A 16,580-nucleotide genomic window follows, 5' to 3' on the forward strand; every position below is an offset into this window, starting at 1 on the left:
GGGTGGTGGGGGGAAAAAAGTCTGCACTTGCTGCTCTGAATTTTTTGAAATGCCTCCTAAATGAAACTGTTTGTAACGTTGATGCACATTGGCAACGTGTCTCAGTATTGCCGAATGTGCATGTTTTCTTAGAGGAACATTTTTCTAGCCCTACAAGTTGTCTAAAATCACAACATAGTACCAAACAGACACACCGTCTCCTGCTGTTTGTGAATAGTCTGTGTGTTAATCAGATTGAGATTATCTCAGTCTTGGTTGTTTCAAAATACTTTCTGTGAATGGTCAGACATTTACTATGAGTCCTAAACATGTGTCAGTTGTTTCCCATCCCATATGCTGGGCGATAGCATCAGTGGCCTTTGCCTTAAAACTAACCTCACTCTTTATTGGGAGGACTGTTTACAGAGGTGCTGCAATATGTGACTGGCCTTCTAGCCATGTATATGGCCTTCCATGCCATTTTTCTCCATTTTACTTAAGTTTGGTTCAGATATCTAATGTTAACGTAAAGTTTCTGGTCATAACCATAGAATAAGAGAATCCTAGAAAATTTGGGCTGGAAGTGACCTCAGGAGGTCACATCTAGTCCAATCCCTGCTCAAAGCAGGACCAGCCCCAATGACATCATCCCCGCCAAGGCTTTGTCTAGCTGGACCTTAAAAATCACCAAGGATGGAGATCCTCTCTGGGTAACCTCTTCCAGAGCTTCATCCCCCTCCTAGTGAAAAGGTTTCTCCTAATATCCAACCCAACCTCCCTTGCTGCAGCTTGAGCCCATTGCTCCTTGTCCTGCCATCTGCCCCCACTGAGACCAGTCCAGCTCCATCCTCTTTGCAGCCCCCCTGCAGGGAGGTGAAGGCTGCTATTCAATCCCTCTTGGCCTTCTCTTCTGCAGTCTAAATAAGCCCACTTCCCTCAGCCTCTCCTCACCAGTCACGTCCTCCAGCCTCCAACCATTTTTGTTGTCCATCACTGGACTCCCTCCAACTTGTCCACATTGTATAGCGGGGACCCAAAACTGGACACAAGACTCCAGATGTGATCTCACCAGTTCATGAAGAGCGAATGAAACTGAAAGCTGAAGTCCATTCCATTGCATAAATGAATATTTGCAGCCACATTGCTACCTTCTTTGTGTAATCCCATAAATCTGTGCCTTACATTGAGAGAAAAAGAATTCTGATCTTCCTAACTAAATTACCCCCCCCCCCACACACACATCCATACGCACCCTGTTACAGTAGGAGCCTGAGATATATTGCAGTAACATTATTGAAAACTCTGCTGTTTTGTACCGTAACTGTAGATTCTCAAATCCTTGTAAATCCTCATTTCATTTCCAGAAGGGCCAGTTGTGAATATACACTGCATTCGCTTGCTCTGACCTCTATTGCTCTGGAAAGAGCTGCAGCATTACCAGGTAAAAATCATCCTGTGTCTGCTCCAGTGACAGACTGATTGCTCGTCAAACTGAACAGCACGCTGTGCAATCTGAGGTTTTCCAGCGGTGTGAATGTGCATCTCTATTGCCAGGCTTGTGCACAGGGGCCTGAAAGGGAGCATTTAAATATCCTGGTAAAGTGCTTATTTGATTCAGATGTTTAGGCCACTTGAGGGCGTGGAACAGATTCTGGTTTTACTCACGTTGGTGTAAATCAGCAAGGACCTCTGCTGATGTCAGTGGAGCTGCTTGAACCAGAGCTGATAGGAGGTCGGGTAAAATCAAGTCCATGGGAACCTCATTCCCATCATACATAAGATGTGGCTCTCAAGGTGCAGCTGTATATGGGACATGCCCATAGCCATTGAGGGCATGGCAGAGCTGCAGGTGCAGCAGATGGTGATGGCATTTATTAATGCTCCCCAGGATCCGTTGCTGGCTTTGAGATCAGGTGTTAAAAAAGTAATTCCTCCCGGGTTTAGTTGCACTACAGGAGAGCATTGAAGGCTTCATGGCTATGCTGGATTAAGGCTGTTGTACGGCCCCTAATACTGAGTTCAGTTTGGTAACGAGGAGCTCACTGGGGTGAAAGGTGTCCTGGTTTTGAGGGCTACAGGAAGGCATTTCCAGTTATTTTTGGTACAGGATTAAGAGGCACTCAGGTCAAATACTTATAGGTTGAAGTTTCCAGAGCCCTCATCCCACAAGCCCTTGTTCCTCTCTACTTGTATAGTATTTGGAGATGATGGTCCTCACACCAGGAAGAAAGCCTGACTCTAGGATCCAGATTTGTGTGCACAGATCCCTTTTCCCTGGGGAAACGTGGTGGAGATCCCTTCATAGAGAGCCTGGGAAGCAATGCTGTGGGTGATGGAGTGGACCAAAACCACTGGGATTGTGCTGCATGATATGCTGACGGGGGTCAGACTAGAGAGTATTCATTTATTAAATAGAAGTCATGGATGGGAAATGAGGTGCAATGGGTAGGGCATTGGACTGGGAGAGAATTAGGTTTTCTGCTAGCCTCTGCCATTGGCCTGCCACTGCAGCTCCAGGCAAGTCTCACTGGGCTTCTGCAGGTGTGCAGGGAGCCTACTCTGATGCCCTGGAAATCCAGCGAGTTGGAGCAGACTTGATTAATCAAGATTAATTGCTACCGGAGCATGGATATTACCACACTTCGGGCACCTTTTGCATCATGCATTCACGTCCCTGTGCTGAAAAAGTGGCAGTGGGACGCTTTGAACCAAAACGCATTCGATGAGCTTTAAGTTCAAAGTGCCCTGCTGCCATTTTTCAGAGTGGGGGCACTCATACTCATGATGTGCAGGCGCTTTTAATTAGGGTGGCTTACTAATTAAAGTGCCCTACGCTACATCCTGGACCACGTGTAAAAATGCTCATTGCCACTATTTTACTTCCCACCCGTTTCCTTTTCTGTGTAGACTGCTAAGTCTTTAGAGACTTGTGCAGAAAAGGACCTGGGGGTTAAAGTCGACAATAAGCTGAATATGAGCCAGCAGTGTGCCCTTCTTGCCAAGAAGACTATAGCATAGCAGGCTGCATTGGTAGGAGCGTTGCCAGCAAGTCAAGGACAGTAATTCTTCCCCTCTTCAATACCGGTGAGGCCACATCTGGAGTCCTGTGTCCAGTTTTGGGCCCCCCACTACAGAAAGGATGTGGACACGTTGGAGAGAGTCCAGTGGAGTGCAGCAAAAATAGTTGGGGGCTGAGGGGCATGACTTGGGAGGAGAGGCTGAGGGAAGTGGGCTGATTGAGTCTGCAGAAGAGAAGACTGAGGGGGATTGAATAGCAGCCTTCACCTCCCTGCAGGGAGCTGCAGAGAGGATGGAGCTGGGCTGGTCTCAGTGGGAGCAGATACAGGACAAGGAGCAATGGGCTCCAGCTGCAGCAAGGGAAGTAGTGTTGGATATTAGGAAAAACCTTCTCACTAGGAGCTTGGTGGAGCACTGGAAGAGGTCACCCAGAGAGGTGGTGGACGCTCCATCCTTGGAGGTTTTGAAGACCCGGCTAGACAAAGCCTTGTCTGGGATGATGTAGTTGGGGCTGGTCCTGCTTGGAGCAGGGGTTGGACTAGATGTGACCTCCTAAGATCCCTTCCAGCCCTCGTTTTCTATGAGTCTATAAAAGGTTGCATTTCTCATTGTTTTGTTTGTTTTTTTACAACCATAGGGCCCTGGTCTCAGTTAAGTCCTGTAATACAAATAATTATCAGTGATCCAGCAACCTTTTCCCTTTCAGGGTCTCACCTTGCCCTTTGCTGTGGTACATGAACCCCTTCCCGTGGTGCAATAACACACCTGGGCTGACTTCTGAGTATTGATTTCACAGCCCGATTAAATAGTTTTCCCCAGATGGCTCTGGTACAACTTCCTCCTTGGCCTAATCCCGAGCCTCCAAAATTTCTCTTCGCTTGACAGCTCTCGTAGTTCTTATTAACGTGTTTACTTATAGTCAAAGCCAGATGATTGTTGACTGGGCTTGTGGTAACTGTATATAATTAAAGCCTTCATTAAAAAGAACTGATCGTTAAATGAAATGGTTGTTGAGAATGCCGGTGCTAAACAGCCAAGCAGATCATTAAGCAAAGATTTACATGGATGTCGGAAATAGCAAACGCGGAGATGGATGGTGCCCGACTCCCCTGCCGGAGTTGCTGTGCGGAGCAACATGGCACAGGACGCGCGCCCTTGCTGGGATGTCACTCGGTGGTGATAAATACAAGCGCGGAGATCCCAGCTTGGTGTACGCACCCTGAAGCGTCTCCGTCATAAAATGACCTCATGGAAATGTGATTGGGAATCACTTAGTGGGAAGTGGCATGCTAAGGTAGCCCCCTGCCAAGAAAGAAAAACTTCTGTTTTAAAAGAAATGACAAAGTTTATTTGCCACTCAAAAGCAAGTCTGTTGGTTCAGGATTTTTGTCCTCTGCAAACCACTTCCCCTTCTCCCATCCTTTCCCTTCTTCCAACAGCGCTGCCGCAGCTAATGCATCTAGCTGTAAGCAAATATTTCTTTAATTTTTTTTTTCCTATTACATGGCATGGGAACTGCTGAGTCTGAAGTTTTCGAGCATTTCCTGATTCAGTGAGTTTTTTAAATCACTTACTGCACTTGAGACCAGCCTCTGATTGAAACGTCTGCTGGAGTCGGAGCGGCCACTTCTGGGAAGCGAGGGCGCAAGCAAAGGTCAGTTTGAAAGAGAATGGGTGATGTCCAACTGCTTGGGAATAATTGAAGACGTGACCCACATGCACTTCTTCTCCTATCTCATTACATCATGCACCTCCCGTTTCTTTGGTCACAGCTCTTGAAATATGAATGTATTGGGGTAGCCATGCAAATGAGCTGGGACCCTATTCTATTTACTATTTATTATATGAGTTATGGCAGTGTCCAGAAATGCCTCCCAGGATTAGGATTTCTGCATTGATGATAGTCTTGCTCTCATGCCTGCAAGACCTTACACTCTGAAGACAAAAGATAGTGGTGGCAAGAAAACATGTATCTCTAGTTCACATGTGCACAACTGGTGATATGTCCCGGGCTCACAGTGCTGGGGGTTCAACCCATATCTCCTAACATTGCAGCAGTCATTCTTTCCATCTGTCTGGAGCCATTTAAAGAAAGAAAAAAATCACTGTCCTGTAGGCATAGGGTAGAAGCCTTTTAAATAGGTGTTTTCTTCTGGAGGTATTCGCCTGGGTCTATATTTTAGAAACCCCCCGCAGTCGATCAAAGCAACAGCATATGCATGGCTAGGCCTTGCTTATATGTGCATATTGAGGAGGAATGATTAATATGACAATCCGTTCAACAGAGGAAAGCAGGATTTGTTTTTAACGTCAGAATTGCCTCGGGGAGAAAAAAATCATCCTTTGTAAACCCAGACCCTGCGATACTTTCTGATCATCACCAACTGCCAGCACTTTTCTTTGGACCCTCAGTAAATCCTGCCCTTGAATGTCTTTGCAGAGAGCTGGTGGCAGCTGGGACTAGATCATCTGTGCTGCCTGGACAAAGACCATGGGACATTTCAGTTGTTTATCAGGGATTTGGATTAGAAGAGACCAGGTAAACCCAGAGAGGCTCGAGGCTTTCTCCAGCAATATTATCTTAATTGTCTACTGTGTTCTTTTAGCAAAGGACGATGGCCATTCTGGTTCCCATTTAGTGAAAGAGGCTAAAGGACAAGCCCCTATTTATCACTTAGCAGCAGCTGTGAAAGCACATCTACCTTTCCTCCAGCTCAAGTCCTCCTGCAGCCCTGCCTGGGATCACCGAAGCCTGGGATGAAGTGGTCGTCACACCCCTGTGCCATTGAGGTGACAGAGTGAAATTGCTGGGAAGAGCACGTTAGACAATGATGCAAACGGAGGTGTCATTTTCTCTCTGCTCACATGTTGTAGCTCAAGGTGTTGCAGGAACGTGCAAAAACCATCATCATCAGAGTCATCCAATGCATTTCCTCCTGCTGCAGTGATAAGGCATTGGTGGTAGCTTTTCCTCTCTTGCTATTTCCTGGTGGCATGTTATAGGGTTGTTTTGTTGGGTGTGTTGGGACTATGACATGTGAGGGATACCAGAGTTGGGATTTGGATGTGCGCACATGGGTACACAGACATAAGAAAGAGGCAATAGGTGACACTCAAGGAAATACAGCATAGTTCTGCTAGATTTCATAGGGCAGTAAAATATGCAACACATTGCAAATGGTTTATTGCATGCACCTTTGGCTCTTAACAGAAGGAGGAGGAAAAAGAGGAGAAGCCTCATGGTCCCTTGAGTGAGTTGGGAAGGTGAGAGCAAGGTAAGAGGGGACAAGCCTTGCTACATCTCCCCTCTAGGAGAGGAAGATTTTATCAAAAATGCTGCCCCAAAATGAAGCTATTCCTATCCTTCGCACTAAGGCAGCATTTCAGGCATCTCATCCTCCATCCTGAAGGAGAGCGGGATTTAGCACGGGGCGGTAGAGTCATACAAGTGAGGGTTCACCAGGCTTCTTGATCCTCCGACCTTCTGAGTGCCTGCGTTGGGACATGAATCCAACCAGCCTACCATTTACCAGTGTGTGTGTGTTTTTTCCTCTCCGGCAGTGAGGCACCAGGTAGCCTTGCACTTGTGGCCTCTCTGGAGAACTGTCCGTAGGAAAAAAAAAAATTGTTTGCAGCATTGGCAATCACGTTAGCAGAAAGTAATCAATCAACTCCGGTTGCCTTAGCAGACGAGGGAGCAGCGGATTGCTTGTGGTTCTGCTAATGATGGGAGCACTGACAGCTTCCCTCTCCTCCCCTCCCTGCATAGCCGTAGGGCTGCAAAGGGACAACAATTCACAGCGCCTGTTTGGATCCTGTCGCCTCCCACCCCACCCTAAACAGGGAAGGAAATGCAGCAATGCACTGCTGCTGACAACCTGCGTAAATAATTGAATAAGCTTGCAGTTTACTACCGTCTATGAACGGATGCCTGCCACCGAGCTGGTTTCACAAGTGCCTTTTTAAGCTGCTGTATGTGTAAATATAAATGCCCTTTGTGGCAGCTAGGACAATCTCTCTCCCCTCCATTCCCAACCTAGCTCATGTCAGCTCACTTCTCAAGCTGCAGTTGAAAATGCCTGTTTTGAGATCTGAGTTGGTTGCATGCCTGGTGTGGGTTAAAAGTTAACATCCGCTCTCATTCACACCCACACGCAATCATACATACTTATGCATGCACACACGCTCACGCATGCATGCAAACACGCACACACTCATACATGTGCATGCACATGAATACACACACTCATACTCTCACACTCACAATCCTACTTGTACACGTGCACACATGCATGTGCACACATACTGTCATATACACACACTGGTGCTCAAAGTGGAACTGTTATAAATGTTGGGAGGGGTTTTGGTTGCGGCTGTGTTGGTTTAAGGACGTAGGCAGACAAGGGTCTTTGGGTAGATGTGATATCTTTTTTATTCGACCAGCTGAGTAGTTGGAACAAAGTTCATTTTGGGCATTCAGAAGTGCCCAAAAGCTTGCAAAGAAATTTATTCCAACTATTCAGTTGAATAAAAGTTATCACATCTACCCAAAGAACCTGGCCTATAAATGTAGGGAGGACATACTCTATGCTTTTCCTACAAACCAAAGAGGCTAAATGGAGAATGGATGTTAACCACTAGGTCCATAACTGGCCACATGATGAACTTAACCCAGCTTTGCCTGTTGTGTGCTGAGGCTGCTCCACCGTGGTCTGGGTCCGAATACATCTGGAGGATGTTAGAGGAACTAATGGACAATGTTTGTAAGAGAAGCAATGTGAGCCATATCAGTCTCGTTCTCAGCTCCACCTGGATTTTCTGTGAAGAGGGCAGCACCTTCATGTAAAACATGGAAAGAAAGGGCAGGCAATCAGCTCCTTTTTCTGAAAATTAAGTCTGGGATTTCCAAAGGAACCTAAGGTCAGGTCTGAAAAAAGCTTTTGTACCAGGATGACAAAGTGAGGGGGGATTGTATTTGGGTTTCTTGCTTAACTGATCTTGTTAAGTTGGTACAACTCGTAATGTGGTCAGACTTGCATCCCTTCTCTCCGCAATAGCTCTACTGGTGTAAAGCACCTCTATACTGGGAGAACGTCCCCTGAAGTGCGGATGTGTACGCTGCTTTAACAATCATGGGATAATTCGCTGTGTTAGTCTGAAGTCAGGAAGAAGGCAGGGCAGAGTTGCACCTTAGAGAGGAACCAAATCAGAAATGCGTATGCATTGATTAGATGCTAATGAAAGTGTATGGATCTCTGATTCAGTTACTCTACAAGGTGCAACTCTGCCCTTCCTTCTATAATGGGATAGTTCAAAATGGTACAGCTCGGGTGTAGAGAAAACCCAGATGAATTAGATATTGACTTCCATTAGATTTGATAGTGAATCGGCTATCTTGCTCGTTGAAGGTATGTCTTCACTCAAGCCGCCCTCTGATGCACACACAAGACACTTTTTCCCCGTGTTAGCAGAGCTTTCAGCTTCCATGGGCTGGCCCAGTCTCTGGGTGTAGGGCAAATAAAAGCATCATTCGGGCTGATCTCCTGTTCGCTCAAATGCTGATACTCCTCCAGTGCTGGCAGGATGACGAACAGCGTTCAGGAGGCCGATGCCTTCCCACAAGTCCTCAATGCAAATGCATTGCTGGTGGGTTAAGAGTAGGCTAGTGCATCTTTTGTTAGCTTGAGTTCAAAATACTCTTCTGAAGATGGTGTGTTACCGCTGTCATCAGAGGGACTGGGCATAGCCTGAGTTTAACTGATTTTACTTGAGCGTGTAAATCCCAAGCCCGTGTGGCACGTTAACCACTTCCCTATGGGTTGTGAATACCTAATTAACCTATCAAAAAGTTCCCCTACAACCCAGACATTTAAACAGCTAAGGTTTTTTTTACAACATTTTGTTACTGAAGTGAGTATATAAGGAACATCATCATTCTTATATGTAGCAGGACTTCAGAGATGCTTGGGGACACCTCCTCTTACCTAGAAAACACCCTTGTTCTTAGTGCAGGCTCATGGGGTTAAGGTATGCCAGCTTTTGTACCCAGTGATACTCAAGCTTGTAACCTGGCTAGCACCATATCCAGTCAACTCTCTGTCCCAAATCAACAGGTACTGGTTTATAGCTTTTTTATCTTTATCAAAGCCAAATCAGTTCCAAATTCAATTGAGCAAAGCCCAATAGTCAAGTCCCAAAATTTGACTGTGCAGAACTCAGTCATCTAGTCTGTGTGGCTTTGCCCCTGGGGCAAGTATCATCCCTGCCAGACTCATCTGTCTGAGGCTTCAGATCTCCCCAAATCCACACAGGCATCCTCCTTTTTTTTTGTTGGTTTTTTTTTGTTTTGGTTTTTTTTGGAATAATTGTGTCTCTTGGGCCAAATCAGCAAAATCAGTTCCAAATTTTACCAACTGAGCAGAGCTCAATTGTTTATGTCTGTGTGGCACTACCACTGGCAAGTATCCTACCTCCCAGCCTCTTCAGTCCAGGGTTTCAAATACTGCCAAATTCATGGCAGGCATCCCACATGCAAACCCCAAGCCCAGCGGCCTTGCAGTTCAGATGCCCCTAGTCTCACTTGCCCTCAGCCAAAAGGCCAAAAGAACAAGCTAGAGGGAAAGCCTGAGAGAAATTCCCTATCACCATAAATAGGGATTATTTGGCTACATAAATTGTGTAGCCAAAATCCTCATATTTGGAGGCATTTGTAGACTCTTGCAGGGGTCAGCTTGCCTGCAGTGCAAGGGACAGGCTCAAACTACACCATATCATTCAAGGCTGAGAAGAAGGGGATCTCCCCTGTCAAGTAAGTAAAACCACCTGGGCCAAAACCACCTTGTGGGATCTCCCCTGCAAGGCCTTGGGTTTCAGATGCCACCAGTCTCACTTGGTAATAGCTGGGCCAGCTGTGCAGAGGGCACAGTTGAGCTAACCTCAAACTCCTTAGAGCTGCCGTGAGCATCTCTGCCATTGCAGCTTCTAATTAAGACTGGGTAAGGGAGGCAAAATCAGACCCGTTGAGAGTATAATGAAAAGATTAGTTTCCTGCATAGTGTGAAGCTAGCTAAGAATTTCAAAGCTTAGGAAATCATATTGCTGTATTAAGGATGTTTTATTGATTGGGACACTTGTGTAGGGTTGGCTTCTGAATGCTAATATATAAACATGCCTCACAGTAGGCAATCGACATACAGGAGCTGGAGCATTCCCAGAGGAAGGTCCAGGTAAGCACAGAATATTTTTAAATCCATCTCACTGGCAAAGAGGAGACCATCGCAGGTGTAAAGGGAACAGCTAGCCTTCCTTTCTGGTGTTACTATCTGTATTTAAATGTGTATGTGACAGAGCACCTTAGTGCCTGTCACTTCAAGGGCTGGGCCAGGGAGAGGGCAGATGCCTGATTAGGGTGTCCATTTAATGCCCAGCTCTCTGGGCTGAGGAGAGCACTTTGAGACCAGCCAGCAAGGAAGAAACATCTCCCTGTTGAGCTCCGGCTCCAGGAACACCTTGGAGGTAAAGGGGAGGCTATGGGGGAGGAGGAGGTCTCAGTGGTCTTGGGTATGACCTAAAACTGCACCCTGCAGGCAACAGCGGCAGTGTTGGTGGTGAAGCCATGGTGGTGGTGAGTGGGGAGCTTCCTCAGGCAGCTGTGGTGTTGTCAGTGGCAGGGCGGGCCAAGTGAAGGGGGCCCCCAAAAGCCGCTGCAGTAGTGTTGGTGGCGGGGCCGTGGTGGCGGCGAGCAGGGAGCTCCCGCGGGCGGCTCTGGCGGTGTCAGATGAAGGCATGAGAGAGGCCCAAAAGGCTGCATGCCAGCTGGCCAAGGAGAGCAGGGGATTAAACCTGATGGGCCTATGGGGTTGCTTAGGGAGCAAAGGCGGGGTGTGTGTGGCCCAAGAGGGGCAGTATGAGAGAGAGACCCTGGTGAGACCAGGGGGAATGAAAGAGGCCCCTGTGAGAGGGTGGCTGTATGCATGAGGCCCGTAACCAGGTAGAATGAAAGAGGCTTAACTGTGGGTGAGTTTAGTCTGGCCATGAGCCGGAGCCATTAAGAATTATGATGCCATTTGCAAGGTATGGGCCACAGTGTAGGGGAGGTATAGAGCTGTGGATAGCACCCCCTGGCATCAGGGCATGTAAAGGGGAGCCTCCTGCATTTTCCACCAGATTATTGTAAGAGCAAAGTCATGGCAGGCGAGACTGGACAGACTGCCCCATAGACAGGTGGGTGGGCTGGCTTGAGACTCGGCCCCGAGCGTGCCCCCTGTCACAGTGTGCCACCCTGGGTGAGTTTCTTTACTCCTCTGCTCTGTGTTGTGATCTGTGTGGGTGCAGCCTCTGCCCATGCCAACCTCCATTCTGGGTGTGTGTGGGGGATTGGTGTGAGCAAGGGGCTTTTGAAATGCATGCCAGATTGCTCCATTTCACTTAAGGGATTTTCTTCACTGCTGCCTAATAAAAGGCAGAGTAACTAACTGATCCCTTTGCTAGCACGTTGTGAAATACCAGCAGAGACCAGACACCATCGTTTTACTGTTGGGCAAACTAGACCACATCATTCCTGGGTGAGGAGGGTGGAGAGGACTGACCTTGTATTGTTCTTTTCCCCCAGCAGGGATGATAACTAACACATGAGAATTATTTCTTAGAGGGTGGGGGGAAAATGCCATAGGTGCAATTTTTTGGCTGTGAAGCCTAAGGAGATATTCCTGGCCACACTTTCATAGTTTCATATAAACTCTCATTCCTTTATGGGGGGAAGGAAAAGGGATGGGAAGGGATGATTCACATGGCTTGTTGGGATCACCATGGGGTTGCTTTCTGGGAGGCCGGCCTGAGCTTAGGCAGGTGCAAGGGGCACGGTTTTGGGGTGACTGTGCCCAGGTGGAGAGAGGGGTGGGGAGCAGGGGCCGGGGGCTGTGGAGGCCCGTTTACATGCACCTCCTGCTGTAATTCATTAGGAAAGACATTGCTGGGGGTAGATTGGTATTTGCCTCCCCCTTCTGGAATCTGCTAGGAATTACACACGAAATTGAATTCGTCTGAAAACATGTGGCGTACAAACACGAACTTGACGCACCAAAATAACCCAGGTTAAAATGTATAAGGCACGATAAATAATGAGGATCAAACGCCATGGAGTGTACAAACACCCATAGTTGTAAGGGGCTGGAAGGGACCTTACAAATCATCGGGTCCAGCGCCAGGCTGAACAGTCCCAAGTCTTTCAGCCTCTCTTTTTATTTCCTCAAACTTGTAGACAAAGTAAGAATTTGCACAGCTTTCTAAATAGCATGCACAGCATCTATAAGTGCTTCTTTCTAACTCAACCTCTCTCTCGGGATGCTTTAATTGTAATTGATGGTGGATCTGTAAGATGCCAACATAAAACACCATGTTGGTAATGTATGGGATGGCATCTTCCTTCCTAAACCTTGCTCTCATCTTGCAGTCTTTGGGGTATTTTCCTGGAGAGAGGTGGTCATAGGGACAGCTGTGTTAGGGAATCCCCCTTTTTTTGGAGATCATCTAGGTATTACTTGAACCATTTGGCCTCTTGCTGATAAAAGCAAAGCAGTAGTTGCTCTCCCCAGTCGGCGTGTTGCTTCATGACTGGCTGTATTGTCTAAAATTTTGACAATTAAAGCAATTCTTTATTGGTAACTCGAGTTATGTACTTGAGAGGCTTGTCTGGTGTCTTATGGTCGGCTGGCTTATCTTCTAATTAACTGTCGATCAAATCTCTTTGATCTGAAGAACAATGGCTCATGAGATGAAGAGTCATTGCTCTGTCCAGGTAATTCACAGTAATCCAAATTGTCTCGCTCACTAGGCTGGAGCTAATTTGAATTGAGTCTGCAGGCTGCTGTTGGGCTCTTCTCTCTGCTAAACTTGTTGATTTGCATTCCAGCGGGATATCAAAGGAGATAATGGGATCCGGGAGGAAAGTGGATTTTACTTTGTTCTCTAGTGGGGGATGATGTCATCCTCCAAACCAAAGACAATGGCAGAGGGTAATTATTCTGCAGAGGGGAAGGTGGGAGGAAGGAGGAGGCAGCTTCTCATCTGGACCAGGGCCAGGATCACGCCTTTTAGAAATGGCATATATAAAATGATGGGAGCTTCTCTGCCAAGCTGTTTCTCAAGGGAGTGTGTCTCTAAATAACTATCTCACTTATCCATTTCTCAGAGTTGTAGATCTCTCTCTCTCTCTCTCTCCATTTGAGCTGCTCATTGCCTTACCCTACAAACAGTGGGATGTCTGCCATCTCTCCCATAAGTCATCCTGGAGAGTGGAGAGCAAACCTTGTCCCGTGAAATCCTTAACGAAGTGGTAATGTCAGTAAAACCCAGGTTGGGTTTGATGTCCCGCTTGCTCCACTTTCTTTCACTTGCTGCTAGATGCGGTTTCATAATGGTAAGTAGGGTTCATTCATAACCAATTAGTTATTAGATCTAATGCATCAGTAGGTGGGATGGAGCCATCTATGGCACATTGTACTTGCATCTGGGACATGCTTGTGACAGCTATTAGGCATTTATTAACCCTTTATGTTGTGAATAAGTGAACCCTTAATGCCAAGAATGGCCTGTCCCTTTGAGAATCAAAGGAAAAAGTCATGACCATAAAATGTCAAATAGCTTCAGCCATGTGGAGACAAATGGAGCTCTTCTGGGTCTTCTGATTTTATTTTTCTGTGCAACAGTCCTCCAAACTTCCTCGACCCCTTGGCCTCTGCAAAGGGAGCGACATGGAGCTGATATAATTCGTGTATCTGCCATGAACAGCCTACTTCAGTCCATCACGTTCGAGAAGGGATGATAACGTCAGTTATGAGGTGGGACAACTGACAAATGGGAAAAACTGATTTAATCACTTTTTTAAAATGTCAGGCAGCCCCTTAACTCCATATTAATTCTTATGATGTCCCCATTATCAGCATATCTGAGAGCTTTCCGGCGTGCTTCCTTGATCGTGTCATATGAATATCTAAAATGTGATCTTTCTTATCCAGACTTCTCGCCAAAGCAGAGCTGTGATCTTACTTAATGCTAGACAAAACCATACTGAACCCAACGGGATGGGGAGAAGAAAAGGGAAAAGGTTCTTCCTTCTTTTCAAAGGAGTCTAGCTAGTTTATAAATTAATGTAATTGATGCTGTGCTTGCCCTTTCCAATCATTTTATTTCAGAGCTGGAGAAACTGGAGCTTTTAAGAGGTTTTTTTCACGGCGCCCAGGGGATAAGTGTGGTAGCAACTCTGCTGTAGTTTTTCATCTTGAGCTAATATTAAATGCTAGTTATGATCATTATTGGCTAGTAGCTATCTCAGCATCTGTAATCATTTCAGCTTCATCCCCTGGATGGAACATTTTAATATCTCCACCTAAGGTTGACCCTAACTATCAGCATAGGTAGAGACTGCAATTTAATCCCAGGGGACTATGGCTGACTGCTGCAAATGGTGAATGAATTGATATACGACTGCTGATTTTGGCTCCCAGATGCAAAACAAATTCTCCTTTTAAACTTGCCCACCAGCTTACTGCTCGCATCACTGCAAAACATGCTCTTAAAGTAGCTGGAACCGTGTCCATTGCAAACTCACCAGTCAGCCTTAACTCTTGCAGAGCTGTTACCTTTCCGGGCCTATCTACCTGCCCCCAGCAGTGGTCAAGCAATCGATGCTGTAGTGGAAGATGTAAATATCCCTACAGGAGGTCGTGATGGCAGTGAGAGTATGTGTAAGGGAAGTTTCTTCATAAGCCCCATACATCTGGAGGCTGGCTTATGATCTGGAATGGCTTCTGTCTCTAGTGCATAATAAAGGTTTCCCCAGTACCAAGGAAAAAGAAAATGTTGGCTATAGATGCCCTTGATTTAAACTTGGAAGAGGGAGGGACGAATGTCTCTTAGGACGGAGCTTTCCAAATTCAAACCAGACTGTAAAAGTTCCTAAATCTTTGTGTCACACACGAGAGCCTTGGGAAGGTCTGGTGCACGTATTCTCACAGCGCTGATTGCCTCCTGGCTTCTGCAAGTTAGCCTTGCCGGTGGAGATAATATAGTGCAGGCTGTTTGAAAGACACTGCTTGCAGTGGAGGCAGACGCTGTCGTTGGAATGAAGCCCAGTCAGCTACAAGGCTCCTGTAGACAAATGTTTGTCCACTTTTCACAATTTTCGTGTTAGGTAAAGATGTTTACATTTGTTCTACCTCAAGGCTTCCTTCCTTCCTTAATTGGGCCCGCGCTGTGCAGACTTCAGACGGTCACGTTGCAAAATACGTTTGAGCCAATGGCCGTAGCAGGCTGAGGGTAGTCGGGAGAAGCAACGTCAGCTCTAGAGGTCCTGTCTGGATTAGCGGCAGGGTTTAATTGCAGCGAGCTGACACAATGCTGAATGCAGTTTGGGTCGAGCTAACGTAACAGCCAGCATCATGTCAGCTAATTCAGCCACAGATTCATAGACAATGAGGGTTGGAAGGGACCTCGGGAGATCACATCGAGTCCAACCCCCTGCACAAAGCAGGACCAGCCCCAACTACATCATCCCAGCCAAGGCTTTGTCGAGCCGGGTCTTAAACACCTCCAATCACTAGGCGATGGATCATCATCACTTGTTGAAATAGGGTCTGCAACTTGTCTAGCTGGGTCTTAAAAACCTCCAAGGACGGAGAGCCCACCACTTGTTTCAGGGCTTTGCTACCCTTCTGGTGAGAGAATTTATCCCAATATCCAACCTCAACTTCCCTTGCTGCAACTGGAGCCCATTGCCCCTTGTCCTGTCATCTGCCCCCACAGAGAAGAGTCCTTTACACACAACCACATTTCTAGTGAAGACTAAACCCTTGGTGTGATCTGTCTAGAAACTCTCCATTTTCCTTGCCACCTTCTTGCTATTAGCAAATCTATGACAATGATTATAAACGGAGCATAAACGCCAACATTAGCTGATCGACTCTTCGTGTAAGGCTCAAGGCATTTACAGGAGTGATCTGTGCAATCTAATTCTTCCTCGTTTCTATCAGCTGCTAGGGAAATGCTGCTTTTGGGCCAGATTTCAACCATGTTTGGCCCCCACGGGGGCAATAATTAGTTAGTTCCTCCTTGCATTCCCTTCCCATTACTCTCAAAGGCGGTGTTACCGGCAAAGCACTTTTGAAAACTTAGACCTGTATACTTACCTAAAAGTCTGGGGAATCCCCCTGGAAAACCGAGCTGTTGGCTGACCATGGGGCACGCTGTTGGAAGACTTGTTGGTGAAAAGTCTATTTAGGTCCCCCAAATTCCTGGTGACCAGCCATGACTTGCTCTAACTTAATTTACTATCATCTGCTCTCAACTAGATTTTATCATTAAACCCACAGTGCTGCTAGGGTGATGGCATTGCTGTTTTAGTTTTTAGGAAACAATGACATTGGCTTTCTTTGGGACCATAGATACCAAACCTTGCTGTGGGATTTTCCCTCTTACAAATGTGCCTATCACATTGTATTCCCAGTCTCAGTAGCAGATTCATCCTTAGTTCAGTCTGGTTATTTAAAGGAACTCAGACACTTTAAAAACGTGGCTCTTCATTCCTG

At 46.6% G+C, this 16,580-nt stretch overlaps 1 long non-coding RNA gene across 1 annotated transcript in view; it reads left to right on the forward strand.

The window, feature by feature from the left end:
- The first annotated feature begins 4,538 nt into the window (after positions 1 to 4,538).
- The window catches only part of LOC102373878, a 31,162-nt gene continuing 19,120 nt past the window's right edge, over positions 4,539 to 16,580 (forward strand). The window contains exons 1-2 of the long non-coding RNA XR_323329.3: positions 4,539 to 4,651; positions 5,438 to 5,536. This is a non-coding gene — a long non-coding RNA (uncharacterized LOC102373878). The remainder of the gene's footprint in view (positions 4,652 to 5,437; positions 5,537 to 16,580) is intronic.

The sequence above is a fragment of the Alligator sinensis genome, unplaced genomic scaffold, assembly GCF_000455745.1.
Source record: "Alligator sinensis unplaced genomic scaffold, ASM45574v1 scaffold469_1, whole genome shotgun sequence".
In the NCBI taxonomy this organism is placed as follows: Eukaryota; Metazoa; Chordata; order Crocodylia; family Alligatoridae; genus Alligator; species Alligator sinensis.